The sequence below is a fragment of the Cryptomeria japonica genome, chromosome 4 (assembly GCF_030272615.1).
Source record: "Cryptomeria japonica chromosome 4, Sugi_1.0, whole genome shotgun sequence".
NCBI lineage: Eukaryota > Viridiplantae > Streptophyta > Pinopsida > Cupressales > Cupressaceae > Cryptomeria > Cryptomeria japonica.
In genome coordinates this window covers 762,605,487-762,621,574 of record NC_081408.1, presented here as the reverse complement: position 1 = coordinate 762,621,574, position 16,088 = coordinate 762,605,487, and positions in this window count along the sequence as shown.

The following is a 16,088-nucleotide window of genomic DNA, read 5'->3' as shown; positions in this document are numbered from 1 at the left end:
ATGGAGATGTAGCATTGAAAAACAAGGATGAATCCTTATCTCACAAGGGTACTTTGGTGAAGGAGGAATAAGATAATAATCAACTACCTATTACTTCTATCATCTTAGATCCTCCTTATTCTCCAAGAACTTATCTTAGCCATCAACATGTTTTAAGACAAGATGATGTTATGAATTTTCTTCATGACATATCACCTAATATAACATTGAGTAAAGATGAGTCTTTAGATGATAAGAATACTTCTTCCCAATCTAGTCCTCCTATCCCACAAGAAGCCCATCCTATATATGTTGATACTTGTTTGGATTTAGCAAAGATAATCTTTTGGAAACTTAAACATGATAAAATTATTAGTTTTTCTTCTATAAAATTCACAAAAAACTTGATGTTTATTGATGGTAGTACTTATTGTCTCCTTCATTATAGGTATGCTCATTCTATTGTTGTTTGTAAATATTTTAAAGAGTTTGTTCAAGATTTATATGATAGAGATCTTATTCAACTACACCTAATGTTGATCTTTTTTAAGATCCAATTTTGAAAGTAGTGCATTAGCACTCCTTGGCCCTATTATGTTGCTCCTCACTATGTGACACTATTAGCTTTCCATTTTGGGGTCTCTTTGTCATTCATGGTGGTACAATTTCATATGCGATCATACTTGGATAGCACATAATAGTCTTGTTATTTTTGTCTCCACACTTAGGGGGGCAAGAATAGTTTTCTGTCTTTTCTCTTTCTCTAAGGATTCACTTTTCCTTTGCTGAGTTGCATTTTTTATGAGGATATCCTTTCTCATATAGAATCATTTGTGCTTCATGAAGATTTTAACCTTTCTTGGAGGTGCGTATCCTTGATTAGAACCTCTTCTTTTCTTGAAAGTGTTTGTTGTTATAAATTATTTCTCCTTGGTATGAAAGTGTGTTATCCTTGATCAAAAGTCTCCTTTCCTAGCAATAGGGAAGGTGTGCATCCTTGGTCTCCTTTCTCCCCCTTGGTTAAAGATGTTATTTTTTTTAAAGATCTACACTTGGAGGTAGATATCTTTGGACAAAGGTATCATCTCCTTTGCTAATAATGTATCCCTCAAAAGGATCCCTTTACACTTGTTTCTATCTATATCTCTTTTACAACAACTCTTCCTTTCTTAAAAGGGAAGCACACTATTTGTAGCTTGGAATGTATGTGCATTGTTGCATAAATGATACATCTTCTTGGTGACGAGGGTCTTTATCCTTGTTATATTCTCTTTTTACCTTAATATATCAACAAATGACTATGTTGACATCTTAAGGGGGGCATATATGCGGCCTCCTTGCTCCTTATCTTGATGTTATTGTAGCACCGATTTTGCAGTAGGATTTCCTTACAAAAATTGTGTTTCTTTTGGTTATCCTTAGCTTATATTGGTATCATTGCAACACCCAATTTACAGTAGAATGTCCTTACAAACAACAAGTTTCATTTGGTTATCCTTGTCTTGGTGTCACTGTAATACCCATTTTGTTGTATATTTCATTGTAAACACTGAGTTTTGTTTGGTAATCTTTCTTTTTCAGGATGAGTCAACTAGCATAATACACCTTGCTAGACCTTGATTTGATTCTCCTTTCTTTTCACATGGATCACACAACATAACACACCTTATTGTCTAGTGGAATTCGTGCTTTCCCACAGATCACCTAGCATAACACAACTTGCTAGTGAGTGAAATCCATGTTTGTTCTCTCTCTTTGGGTAAAAGCATAATGTTGTGTCACACTTTTATAAAGGAAGTGACCAACACAACTAAAACAATTTAACTTCGACCGCATAAAAGTGACATTTATAAATTGAATTTCAAAATGATGTAAACTAATCAAATATAGGAATATTAATGAAATTTATGTCTGTTATTTTAATTTTTTTTAAAATAAAAAATTGACATTTTCTTTATATATTGAAAGACAAATTTTTTATTGCTGAAAAATGTTAAAAATTAGGGATTGTAGTCGGCGTCACCAAACAAAATGAAAATGAACCTCTTCTTCTTTTTTCCTTTTTTTCTGAGTTTAATTTTCCAAATAGATGACATATATATGTAGTGTTAAAAAAATAAATTTAAATTTTGATGTATATTTTTCTTGTAATAATATTGTAAAGTCCAACATAGCTGAATTTGGTAGTTTTCATTTGGTGTCACCTTTTGTCTACTAAATTTATGAATATCAAAAAAGAAAATTATACACTTTTGGAGAAGATTCTCTCATCTAGTAATATATTTTTAATTTTTTTTTTTGATGGGTAATTGGCCGAAGCCGATAAGGTGTACGTACCCTACCCCTTATGAGATTTGAACTTGTGACCTCTCTTTCAAGAGCACAAGTTCTCCACCACTAGGCCAACTCAGGTTGTACATATTTTTAAATATTTTTAATATTATTTAATTATTTTATAAAAATTTCTTATCAACTTCTTTTTCAACTTAAAAATCCTACTCGCAATGTTTAATTAATAAAAAATATTAAAATTAATCAAAATACTAAAAAAATTATATGTCTAGCTTCGTGACTTCAAGCTCTACAAAAGGGTATTTTTTGATTTTTGTAAAAAAATATTCTTCCTTAAGAAAAATTGAGTAGAAGTGAAAAGTTTTAGAAATATAGACAAAATAGGTGATTTGGTTGCCACATCACTTACCGATAGGGGAGTCTGATTGAACTTGGTCTGGTCGGACTCAATCTGACCGAATTGAGTTCGGTCGAACTATTTTGAAGTATTTTAAAAAATTATAAGCTCAAGGGCTCACAAAAAGTGCCTAAATGGGCGCCACGCTAGCAACACGGGGCACCACATGGCAAGATGGTAGTCCAATTGAACTACCCCCAATTAGCCCCAAGTGCGACACAACTTCATGCTTTCCCCCCTCTCTCTCTCTCTCCCATGAACCCATAGAAAAACACACTTTTCTAGTTTTTGGATCATAGTTTCTTGTCTAATCAATTTGTTGTATTCTCTTTCTCTTTCTATAAAACTACATGTGCTAGATTGCAATAGCATTCCAAGAATGATATTAACAGTTGAGCCATTTTGATTATCAAAGTCTCTTCAACTAGTTGACTTGGAGCCTTTGTTTTAGTACTAACCCCTTTTTGTGTGTCATTTATTTTTCTTTTTTGTTTGACTTTGTTTTGCATGTCCTTCCTTGTATGTGATTGCGTGAGTTAAGACCCTAAGTTTGGGGCTTGTTCCCTCATATTTTGTGACATCTTCTCTCTCTCTCTCTCTCTCTCTCTCTCTCTCTCTCTCTCTCTCTCTCTCTCTCTCTCTCTCTCTCTCTCTCTCTCTCTCTCTCTCTCTCTCTCTCTCTCTCCCACCCATGAGTGTAAGTTCATAATCGAGCACTAAAATGGGGGCTAAATATAGTGTTGCAAATTGTAACCCTTATAATTTTACACTCCTTTTTGTGCCCCTTCCTTGGCATGTCTCCTCCTCGCTCTTTTCCAAGCATATTTATAGCTTTAAATTGAAAAATTAATGCCATATTGACCATATGGTGATTTGGGTCTCTGTACACGTGTGTCACCTTTGTTTCACCCCTTTATAGGTGGACTAGGGTGCTAGGAGTTATAGTCCCCCCTAGATTGGGCCCATTTTTAAATATGTTGGTGCACCAATTCTCACTATTTAATTCTTGATCCTGATATTTTAATATGTGAAAGGAAGTTAAGGTAGCGGGACAACTTCCTACACTAATCTTGGGAGGAGGGTAATGCAAATTTTTTACATATCTTTACAACAATTACAAAAACTTTAAATTAAAATAAACATAAATAACATGCATACCTTTCAAGAGAAAAACCTCACACTCCAAAAGCTAGCCAATATATTATTCAAAAATCAACAACAGATTACAATATACTTGCATAATAGCTTCTCATAGGATTATCACCAATAGGATCCAAAGACAACTCAATAGCTATCAAACTCTTTGATACATTATAATACAGAGTCATAATTCAATGCCCTCATGAAATAGGGTTGCCTTCTAGAATAAACAAAGCATACCAAATATCCACTATTAGATCTATAACTGAATGATAAATGGTCAAGATTTACAATGATAAGTTTACCCTAAATTTTTTTTCTAGGGGCATTGTCCTTGAACCCTTGTGGTCAGTGCATTACCCTTAAAGCCTCGATAGTCAAGGGCAATCCTCAAACCCCCATCATTGTGTATAAATAATATCCTTTTATCAACACTACCTTTTAATCATTACAACATTGAGAAACTATTTCCTAACAAATCTCCCACTTGTTGAACACCATCCAACACAATAACGATGGGAGGGGTTCCAACATCATCGTTTAATCACTATGGGTCAAGGCCCATAGACTCCAAACACCATATGAACTTCTTTGTGCTTACAACCTTAGATAAAGAATCTACAACATATATCATAGTCTTTACCTTTACTAGCTTCATCCTATCATCCTTCACCATATCTCTAACAAAATGATATTGAACAACAATGTGCTTGGTTCGAGCATGAAATGTTGGGTTCTTAGCTAGGCAAATTTCACTCCGATTGTCACAATCAACTTCAATTGCGACTTTTTTATTTTGATATTTTAACACAATCTCTTTAGACAAATGGCTTCTTTATAGGCATGAGTAGCTACCATATACTCAACTTCAGTAGTGGACAAAGAAACCACAACTTGTTGCTTACTCATCCAACTAATTGCACCACTAAATAAAGTAAACACATAAACTCTAGCAGATGTTCTTCTTTCAAAATCACTTGCATAGTTTGAATCCACATGATGGAAGGTTGGTGCCTTTATTCCCTTGGTTCTTTAGCACCACCCTAGGGGATTCACGACATGGATTAACTACCTCTTATGGTTTGTTTATCTCTGGTGTTTGTATCATGTGTTAATATGTCAATCTTTTGGCACAATGACAAACCTTGGGCCAACAAGTGGTATTAGATCCTATGTCATGGGTTCAAATCCCCCGCTTGTGCTAGGGGGATTGTTGCAAGGTGTGCGCCCTTGGTCTCCTTGTGTTGCACGTATGACAATGCTTAGGTTTGCAACATGGCTTAACCACCTCTCATGGATTCATTAAATCTCATGATTGTATCGAGCATTAACAAGTCAATCTTTTAGTGCAACAACCATGTTTCTAACAGACACTAGTATTTCTTGTGGATGATAGTGTATCACATTGTTGTCGTACATAAACATAAAACAAGGAGATCTAGAAAATGGTGAAGATAATTATTGTGCATATTCCAAAGACAAATAGAAGTACAAGGTATGATAAAATATACTGATAAAATATAATAAGTACCTAATTTATTTAAAGAAGATATTGGAATCAAAGGAAAAAGTTGCCAATTAATCCAAAAAAGAGGAATGCTTCAGTAAAACTCCACATAAGGAAAGAAGGAAAAATGTTTGAGGTTGTTGTGTTAAGAGGCTTGCCTTAGTCAAACTCTCGTACTAGTATTTCTACCTCCACAAATAACCAAATTGGATAAAAGAGATAATGGATAATGATAATAGATGATGAAATATGATGTCTTTGATAAAAGAATGATCTATTTTATGATAATATCAGAGATGCTAAAATAATAGTCTCAAGTTAACATATAGTGAGGAAGAAACAATCAACCTAGCTAGAAAACACTTCTTGAGAGTTATCACAACAAAAAATGGTCTTCCAAAACACCAAAGAATTGTACTTCACATATGCACTATGAAAAATCAAATGCCAGAGCCTAAGAGAATGTTGTATACAATAACCTTTTTCCAAGGCGTCAATTTGCATAGCCAAACTATGTGTGAACATGCATGAATGAGAGATATTCTTCTTATATTTCAAAAGGGAAGGTCTATGTTGTTCAACTTAGAAAGTTAAAGTTTGTCTACGAGACCTAACTTGGTAGGTGGGAGCATTATACTAGAAATTTTTAGGGAGATTAACACTCAAATGGTTAGTCGAATCATGCATTTTCATCGCACACTAACACGTCATGAAAATGCCCACACTTAGTGATTTAGTCCAAGAAAATGAAACTAAAAAATTGAGGGATATAATAATTTTGCTAGAGAACTAACATTCTAATATTATCATATCATAATTATAATTTTATCTTTTATCAAGCTGAAGGGAGGCTTTGTGCAGCGTGAAAGTGCAAGGTTGTGTAATTTTTGACACTACACTTATCCTCATACTTATGCTACTCATGAAAAAGACCCTCATCTTCGTGCCATATTGGGGCCTACAATTCTATCTTCTCCCCTTCTTTCTCATACCTATCATCATAGATTAACAACTCATCAAATTTTTTCAATATATTCTTATTGCTTGAAGACCTCTATTGATGTAGGCATATGAATTCTCTATTCTTCATGGTCAAAAAACCAAGGAAGCTCATCAAATGAGAGGACGAGATTCTCTCCATCATCATATCCAACTTGCTTGTTGGCTTATTGTTGCCTCTATTTATACTCATTTTTTTTATGCAACACATATGCTTTTGCATTCTTTGGGGCACGTGAGAGCCCACCATTGGTGATTTATTTTTCATTTCTTTGTCTCCCCTAAGCTCTAGACCTATCTATTTTCCTATCTCTCTCATCCTCCCTTAACCTCTCTCTATCTCACTCTCTCCTCTCTCCCCAAGATTTAGATCTTATAATTTTTCAAACATAATCAAATTTTCGTAATCACTAATCTCTCTCTCTCTCTCTAGACCTATCACTCCCCCTCTCCCCTTCTCTCCCCCATATCTCTATCTCTCTATCTCCTCTCCTCCAATATTTAAACATATCTCTCTCACCCTTCTTTATATCTCCCTTTTGTTCTCTAAATATGTGACACACATTCTCTCCTCTGTATCTCACCTCTCTATCCCCCTCCCCAAATCTCTCTTTCTCTCTCTCACCCTCCCATGCTATGTATTTAGTTCTCTATCTCCCCTCTCTCTCTCTCTCTCTATACATACATCTTCTTCCGTTCCTCCCTAGCTCTATTCATCTTCATAAATCTCTCTCTACTTTTGTCTTTCTCACTTCCTTCCTCCCTCCTTCCCTATATTATTTTCTTTATCTCACACTCTTTATCTTCTCTCTCCTTCTCTCTACCTACCTCTCTTTTTATCCCTCACTAATTTTAACTCACCTAAGTCTCTACCTCCTTCCCTTCATACTACTCTCTCTCTCTCTCTATCACTTTCACTTCTATCTATCTAACCTCTCTATATCTCTCTCCTTCTCTTTGCACCTCTCTCTCTCTCTCTATCTAGGTATTTAGATAAATATTACATGGGGGGATTGAAAAAGGTAGGTAGATATAGATAAGTGGAGAGAAATGAAAAGAGAGAGAGGTAGATATATAGGTAGGGAGGGAGAGAGATGTAGGTTGAGAAAGAGGTAATAGAGAAAGAGTGGAGAGAGAGTGAGATTGGTAGAAGTGGTAAGGGTAGTTTTTGTAGATAGAGGAAAAGATAGAAATAGAGGTATTGTAGGGAGGGAGATATATATAGAGAAAGAGAGAGGAATATGAGAGAAGGGATAAGTTGAGAGGGGGAAAATAGATAGAGAGAGGTGGAGATGGAAGGAGAGATATAGAGATAGATGATATATACAAAAGTGGAGGGGAGGCTTGGAGTGAGAGGAGAGTTATTTAAAGATAGGTTTTGGGTAGATAGAGATAAGTATCTAGAGAGAGTATGGAGATGGAAGGAGGGAGGGAGAGAGATAAAGGGAGAGCTCGAGAGAGAGGGGTGAGATAAATAGAAGAATAGAGAGAAGGATGTAGATAATTAGGGGAGATAAAAGTAGATAGGGATGGAAAGAGAGGTAGGTAGAGAGAGGGAGAAGGGAGATAAAGAGAATAGGAGGGAAGATAGATGCCCATAGAGAGAGAAGATATAAATATATAAGGGAGAGGGGAGATAGAGAGTATAGATAAATGGGTACTTGATAGAGAGGTAGAGTAAAGAGTACCGCTCCTTCCCTCCCTCTCTTTGAATACCTCTCCTTCTCTCCCTCACTCCAACTCTTTCCTCCACTTTTGTATATCTCACCTACCTCTATCTCCTTCCCTCTCCACCTCTCTTTATCTATTCCCCCCTCCAAACTTATAACTATCTCCCCTCTTCCTCTCTCTCTATTCATGCATCCTTCCCTCCTTCCGTCCACATCTCTACTTACCCCTCAAGACACCATATGACCCCTTTTAACATCCTGGTACACAACACGACCCTTTAGGACACCATATTACCCCTTAGGATAATATGATGTCATAAAGGGTCATATGGTGTCCTAAGGGGTCATATGGTGTTCTAACACATGTGTGGTGCCTTAGGACCTCATATGACCCCTTAGGACACCATATGACCCTTTTTAACACCTTGGTATGTATGACATGACCCCTTAGGACACCTATGATCCTTTTTAACATCTTGATATGTACGACATGACCCCTTAGGACAATATTATGTCTTAAGGGGTCATATGGTGTTCTAACACATGCGTGGCCCCTTAGGACCCTATATGACCCCTCAAGACACCATATGACCATTTTTAACATCCTGGTATGTACGACATGACCCCTTAGGACACCATATGAGCCCTAAGGACATCATATGACACCTTAAGAGGTCACATGGTTTTCTAACACATGTGTGGCCCCTACACCATATAACCCCTTAGGACCATATGATGTCGTAATGGGTCATATGGTGTCCTAATGGGGTCATATGATGTTCTAACACATGTGTCCCCCCTTAAGACCCCATATGAACCCTAACAACACCATATGACCCCTAACAATATTATATGACTCCTAACAACACCATATGACCCCTTAGGACACTATATGACCCCTTAGGACACCATATGACCCCTTAGGTAACTATATGACCCCTTAGGACACCATATGACCTATTTTAATATCCTAGTACACGACATGAGCCCTTAAGACACCATATGGACCCTTAGGACACCATATGACCTTTTAGGACTATATGATGTCCTAAGGGGTCATATGGTGTTCTAACACATGTGTGGCCCTTTAGGACCCAATATGACCCCTAACGACACCATATGACCCCTTAAGACCTCATATGACCCCTAACAATACTATTTGACCCCTTAGGGCACCATATGACTCCTCAGGATACCATATGACCTCTTTTAACATCTTAGTACATGAAATGACCCCTTAGGACTCCATATGACACCTTAAAACACCATATCAACCCTTAGGATAATATGATGTCCTAAGGAGTCATATAGTGTTCTAGCACAAGTGTGGCCCCTTAAGACACCATATGACACCTTAGCACACTATATGACCCCTCTGAACACCATATGACCCCTTAGGACACTATATGACCCCTTAGAACACCATATGACCCCTTTTAACATCTGAGCACACAACATGACCCCTTAAGATACCTTATGACCCCTTAGGACACCATATGACCCCTTATGATAATATGATGTCCTAAGGGGTCATATGGTGTTCTAACACGTGTGGCACCTTAGGATCCTATATGGCCCCTAACGATACCATATGACCCCTCAGGACACCATATGATCCCTAACGACACCATATGACCCCTTAGGACACTATATGACCCCTCGAGATACCATATCACCTGTTAGGACACCATATGACCCCCTTAGGACCCCATATAACCCTAATGACACCATATGAACCCTAACGACACCATATGACCCCTAACAACACCATATGACCCCTTAGAACATCATATGAAACCTAACAACACTATATGATGTAGACAAAGTAGGGAGATCCAATGAAGGAAAACACCGCCTTGCAACCTATGATACAATCACCATAAAACATACTGATAACCGGTCAACACAATTTAAGATATAACTGCACCATGGAACATAGAAAAGAGAAATCCTTATAATATCTCAATGAATTACATATACCCTCAGGATTTACACATGCTGGACCGCAGCCCAAGATTACAAAACAATTCCTACAACTTAATCAATGATCCACATATCATCTGCTCAACAATTTGGCCTTTGGTAATAGTATGCACTATCTGCATTGATCCAAAACTCGGTCCCTCCCGACTTCAGTCCCCCTGAACCAGAATCTCTCCAAAAATACATCTTCTCTAAATATTTTATTCTTCGAACCTCCGCCGTCTCAAATCAATCTCCTATCTCCCTCTTTATACCATCCACAAGCAACAACAACTCGATGAAGTCAACCAAAGATCCACCGGTTCATAATGAAACACGCAAACAATAATATGTCAGTCCAAATCACCAAGAACATCTCCAACCATGTGCATACCTCAAAGGACATTGGTCAAGTCCAAAACAACATCTCCTAATGATCCACAAGTTACAAAAACCATCTGCTTCACTTCACACACTGCAAGACCAACTGGTAAGAACACACCAACACTAGACCAATACTAGAATCAATATCTCATTGGAATCAAATCCAAATACCATGAATCTCAAATATGTCTAAGAAAATGATCTCTAGATGCTAAATCCAAATCCACAACTCTAAATTCTCAAACATGAAGAAATACAACAATCTCCAAGCAACTCCAATGCTAACTGCTCCAACCAATGAACTAGTCCTACATCAGACTCCAAGGTTAATTAAAAAGTGAGTGCCATCACTTGATAACCAATGCTACATCAAATCTATTTTGACGGTCTGCTCACAAATACTTACAATTACATCAAGTTCAACAATCTGATTGCAAGTTCAAGTTGCCTCTCCGCGGTGATCTACCAGACAACCTCACAGCTTGCCTCAATTTGGCGATCTGTTCAAGTCCACCTATCAACTGCCTCAAGCTCATGCTCCTAGGTTCGACGGTCTTCTTGCAAGAATTGTACTACTTCAATGCTCAACAATTTGAATAAGTCTTCAATCTGGCTTAAGTTCCTTTCATCCAATAGGTTCACAACCAGCTCTTCCTCCATCAACAGGTTCATAACAACCTTTGATACCACTTAGTGCAGCCATAGTCCGGTGGGTCCTCATAGAAAAAAAACCAAATCATGTAGCAAGACTAACACAATGGAAGTAACAATAAAACATGGATAAAATGCAAAATCAGATATCCACATCATCATATTATCATCATAGAATGTCTGGTAAGCAATCGGTTACATGCAGGCTAACATGCCAAATTACAATTCATCTGGATCTCCAAGAGGCATTTGAATTACAATTGCAGAAATTGAGATCCTCATCACTTTTAAACTATTGCCCTCCAAAAGATCATATAAAATAATATATACTCTCTGAAACACATCTAGGTCGGCCATAATAGATTACATTTACCAAGAAAGAAAATGAAACATGCAAATAGGTCGGCCCCAAGAATGAAAGGAAAATCCTCTAGAAAAGATCAACCAAGAAGCACAGATCGAAAGGAAGGTTGACCAAACACTCAAGAACATTGAGAAAGGCACCAAATAGATCCACAAGCCAAGAAATTTCTCCACACAAGAAGGAATCAACATCTAGCCGTTAAGCTCAAAACTTTTCTGAAACCAGGAAGAAGACACTCCAGAAGGAATAACTCTCCGAAAAAGAATCCAAATGAATTGACAATCTAGAATGATGAACAAAAGAAAGATTGGAAACCAAAAATATGATCCACGCTGAAAAATAACTATCTACCAGAACACACTGAAGGAAAAACACAAAAAACTACTACTGAAACTGAACAAGAACAAAAACAAAACTAAGGAAATATTTTTGGTTGATGGAAGATTGCTCATAGATTAGGGATGCTCCTACATCACTATATGACCCCTCAGGACACCATATGACCCCTTTTAACATCCTAGTACATGACATGACCCCTTAGGACACCATATGAGCTCTAAGGACACCATATGACCTCCTAAGGAGTCATATGGTGTCCTAAGGGGTCATATGGTGTTCTAACACACGTGTGGCCCCTTAGGACCCCATATGACCCCTAACAGCACTATATGACCCCTTAGGACACCATATGAACCCTTAAGATACCATATGATGTCCTAATGGGTGAAATGGTGTCTTGAGGGGTCATATAGTATGCTAAGGGGTAATATGGTGTCACTATATGTCATATGGTGTCGTTAAGGGTCATATGGGGTCCTAAGGGGCCACACATGTGTTAGAACACCATATGACCCCTTAGGACATCATATTGTCCTAAGGGGTTATATGGTGTCCTAAGGGGTCATATCATATCGTTAGGGGTCAATAAGGTCCTAAGGGAGCACATACATATTAGAGCACCATATGACTCCTTAGGACATCATATTGTCATAAGGGGTCATATGGTTGTTGGTAGTAGGTCAAAGTCCCTCACGAGGATTCATGACATGGTTTAACAACCTCTTGTGGATTCTATAAGTCTAGTGGTTGTATCGGGCATTGACAAGTCAATCTTTTAGTGCAATGACAACCCTAGCTTGTAACAAGTGGTATCAAAGCTTGGTCACAAGTTTGAATCATGTAGGCCATGATGAGTGATGCCGGGAGAGGGTTATTGGAAGTGGGCCAACATTCCTTGTAGGGATTTGCGACATGTTTTAACAACCTCTTGTGGATTCTATAAGTCTAGTGGTTGTATCGAGCATTGACAAGTCGATCTTTTGGTGCAATGACGACCTAGCTTGTAATAATGGTCTTGTTAGGGGTCATAAGGGGTCACACATACGTTATAACATCAGATGACCCTCTAGGACACCATATGACCCATTAGGACATCATATGGTGTCCTCAGGGGTCATATGGTGTCGTTAGGGGTCATATGGGGTCTTAAATGACCACACATGTGTTAGAACACCATATAACCCCTTAGGAAACCATATGACCCATTAGGACATCATATTGTCCTAAGGGGTCATATCATGTACTAGGATACTAAAAGGGGTCATATGGTGTTTAGAGCAATCATATGGTGCCCTTAGGGATCATATGGTATCGTTAGGGGTCATAAGGGTAACTAATGGGCCACATACATGTTAGAACACCATATGACCCCTTAGAACACCATATGACCCCTTAGGACATCATTTTGTCGTGAGGGGTCATATGGTGTCTTAAGGCCCCTTTTGATTTCATTTTATAATCTAATCCTAGTGATTGAAAGTTGCAACAATTTTTGAAACTAGTAATACATTTGTGCTTGTAGGGGTAATTTAGGAGAGTGTTTTTTTTGATAGATTAGAAACACTTCCATTGGTGCACTAAAATTAACAATTATTGAAGTGTTTGGAGCGCTTGCCCAATCGGTTGTAAAACCCTAGGTGTTTGATGAAAGTATCCTCTCCCCTCACCTTTGAGGATCTTTAGTATAAGAGAAATTAATGAAGATGTCTTTTTTTTGTAGAAGGCTTGTCTCCCATTTTAAGAAGAAATGACCTAAGCAGTACTTGCCTCTAGTTTTCTATATAAAAATGGGTGAAATGAAAGTCATAATCTAACTGGTATTAGCTTATGTTGTACTCTTCAACGTGAAAGGGGTTTCATACTCCAAGTAGGGTTGATTTGGACACACACAAGGTGCTAGTGACCATGGAATGTGACCAAAAACATTAGTAGCGACCCACCCTATTTTTGTTTGAACATTACAATAGCTTTAGTGCAAGGGAATATCTCATTTTCCCCCCAAAATACTCACCATAAGGCTCCCTTGAGATGAGACAAAAATCCTCTACTTAGCATAAGCTACTTGCAGATTTTCAGGGAGAGGGTGAATGGGTTATCCTTCTAGTCTTGGAGGCCCTTATTTTTCTGCTCATGCAAAGATAAAATAATGTACATGCTCATTAAGGTGTCCCTACATTTGATTCGATGAAGATTCCAGGTTGTGGGTTGAATTTATTGCCATGAGACCTTGACCTTAGGGAGAATAAGTGTTTGAAGTGTATTGGTTTGTGATAAGACCCATGGAAATTGTGTTGTTTTGGTCTATTGAACATACAAATTTCAATAATAATTGGACAAAAAAATCTTTAGACATTGTGTCTTCTTGTTCGTTGTGTTTTCTTGCCACAAAAACATCAACATTAAGATCTGGTCTCTTTCCAACAACTTCAAAATTTGGACGGATTTGAGATTTTTGCCAGATTCACATATGTGCTCACTTCCATTGCATATACAATCACTCAAGTCATGTCTATGTTCATTTCCAACATGTTTTTGACTCATCTTGTTGCGTTTGTGCACCTTCCCAACATGTTTTTGAGATATTATACTACATATTAGGAGAAAACTAGGATTTACACTGCAACTGTTAGATTTCATTTTTGTATTCTAAAATTGTTTATTTGAGACATTTTGACACGTTTGTGGATCCATATTGTGTCTATGGTTCTGAGATTCAAAGAGCTTATAAGGTTGATTTCATAGGATTCCATTTTAGTGAACCATTATCTTCTCACAACTTTCCATCCATTTGCAAACATCACTTTCAATCCCTATTTACATCTTTCAACAAGATTCAAAAGGTTGTTTAATAGTCCTTATCATTACCTTGCAAACACATCATATACATCTCTAGGTGGTTCTTGCATCAAATTTATCATCTTGAGTACCATTTGGACATTTCAAGTTAAGGTCAACTTACCTATATGATTTTTTCATCTCCTAGGAAGCCACACCTTGCTTAGATCATCTTATCTATCTTGGAACAACATTTTGGGACACTGCAAGACAACCCTAGATTCATTATCCATTTCATAACCCCCTTATCTTTCATTATTCTTCATATTCTTCCATACACCATTTTAGCCAAGGTCTTTTCATGGTTGAAACCTGATCCCAAAGATCTAGAAGACAAGCCAAAGAAGCTCAAAGTTCCTAAAACATGGATTCATATGTATTTGATGATGAAGAATTTAATAATCCAAAACATAATGCACAATAATTCAACAATGGGTCCTTTACAACCGTAGAAATTCAAGACCACGTGTTTGATGCAAGGTTTAATAGATTGTTTGAGACAATTTTGAGAAGAGATTGTCAACGATTTATCCACATGCTAATTCAAGATGGTGCAAGATTACCCCATGACTTTGATGTGACACAAATTTTGGAAGAAGATCCCAATCAAGATAATGGTAATGATGGTGGACATATATATGAGCATATCATGCTTGAGTCACCTTCCTCCCTATTCCAAATACCTAAAGTGACCAATGCTCATACTCATACCAATGATGCTAGACAAACTCATGAACAATCCCATGAACATACTTTACAGGGCCAAAGGGATACTGATGCTTATACCCAACAACAAGAGGATACTCAAGACCATGATAATACCTATACTAGCAGACCACATGTCAAATTTGACGACCATACCCAAGATCATGCTTATAATACCAATTATGCACATGGTCATTTTAGACACCTAAAAATATCTCTTGATTAACATGCTAATTATTTATCTTCATTAATTAAATAATTATTTAATTAATCTAATTTTTATTCTTCTAAATTAATTTCAATCATCACATTTCATCAATACTAATTATTCAATTTCTTCTAATTTCCATCTAATCATTTAATGATTCAACTTTCCCTCTTTAAATTAATTAAATAATTTATTTATTTAATTAATTATGAATTCCAACTTTAGTTAAATAATATTTATTATTTAATTAAATTAAGTTTCTAATTCATAATTAAATAATCTCCTTTAATTATTTAATTAGCTAAACGTCTTCCAAATTAAATAAATTTCTTAAATTTATTTATTCTAATTCATCTCTCATTTCTAAATTCTAAATTCTCAAATTCTTAATTTTATCTCATGAGCATGATTTTGGATATTTTTGAAAATCAATATTAAATCCAAATTTAGATTAAAAGCAATCCCATGCTAATTTCTAACTAACATTTACCCTTGAGTTCCACCTTTTCTGACTAATTAATTAATTTAGTTAATTTCTTCAATCACCTCTTTAACTATCAATCACTTTTTTTTCTCACTCCAATTCCACCTCTCAATCAATTCCCTCCAATTTCTATAAATTAGTCACCAATCTCCCTTTTTCATCAACCACTATC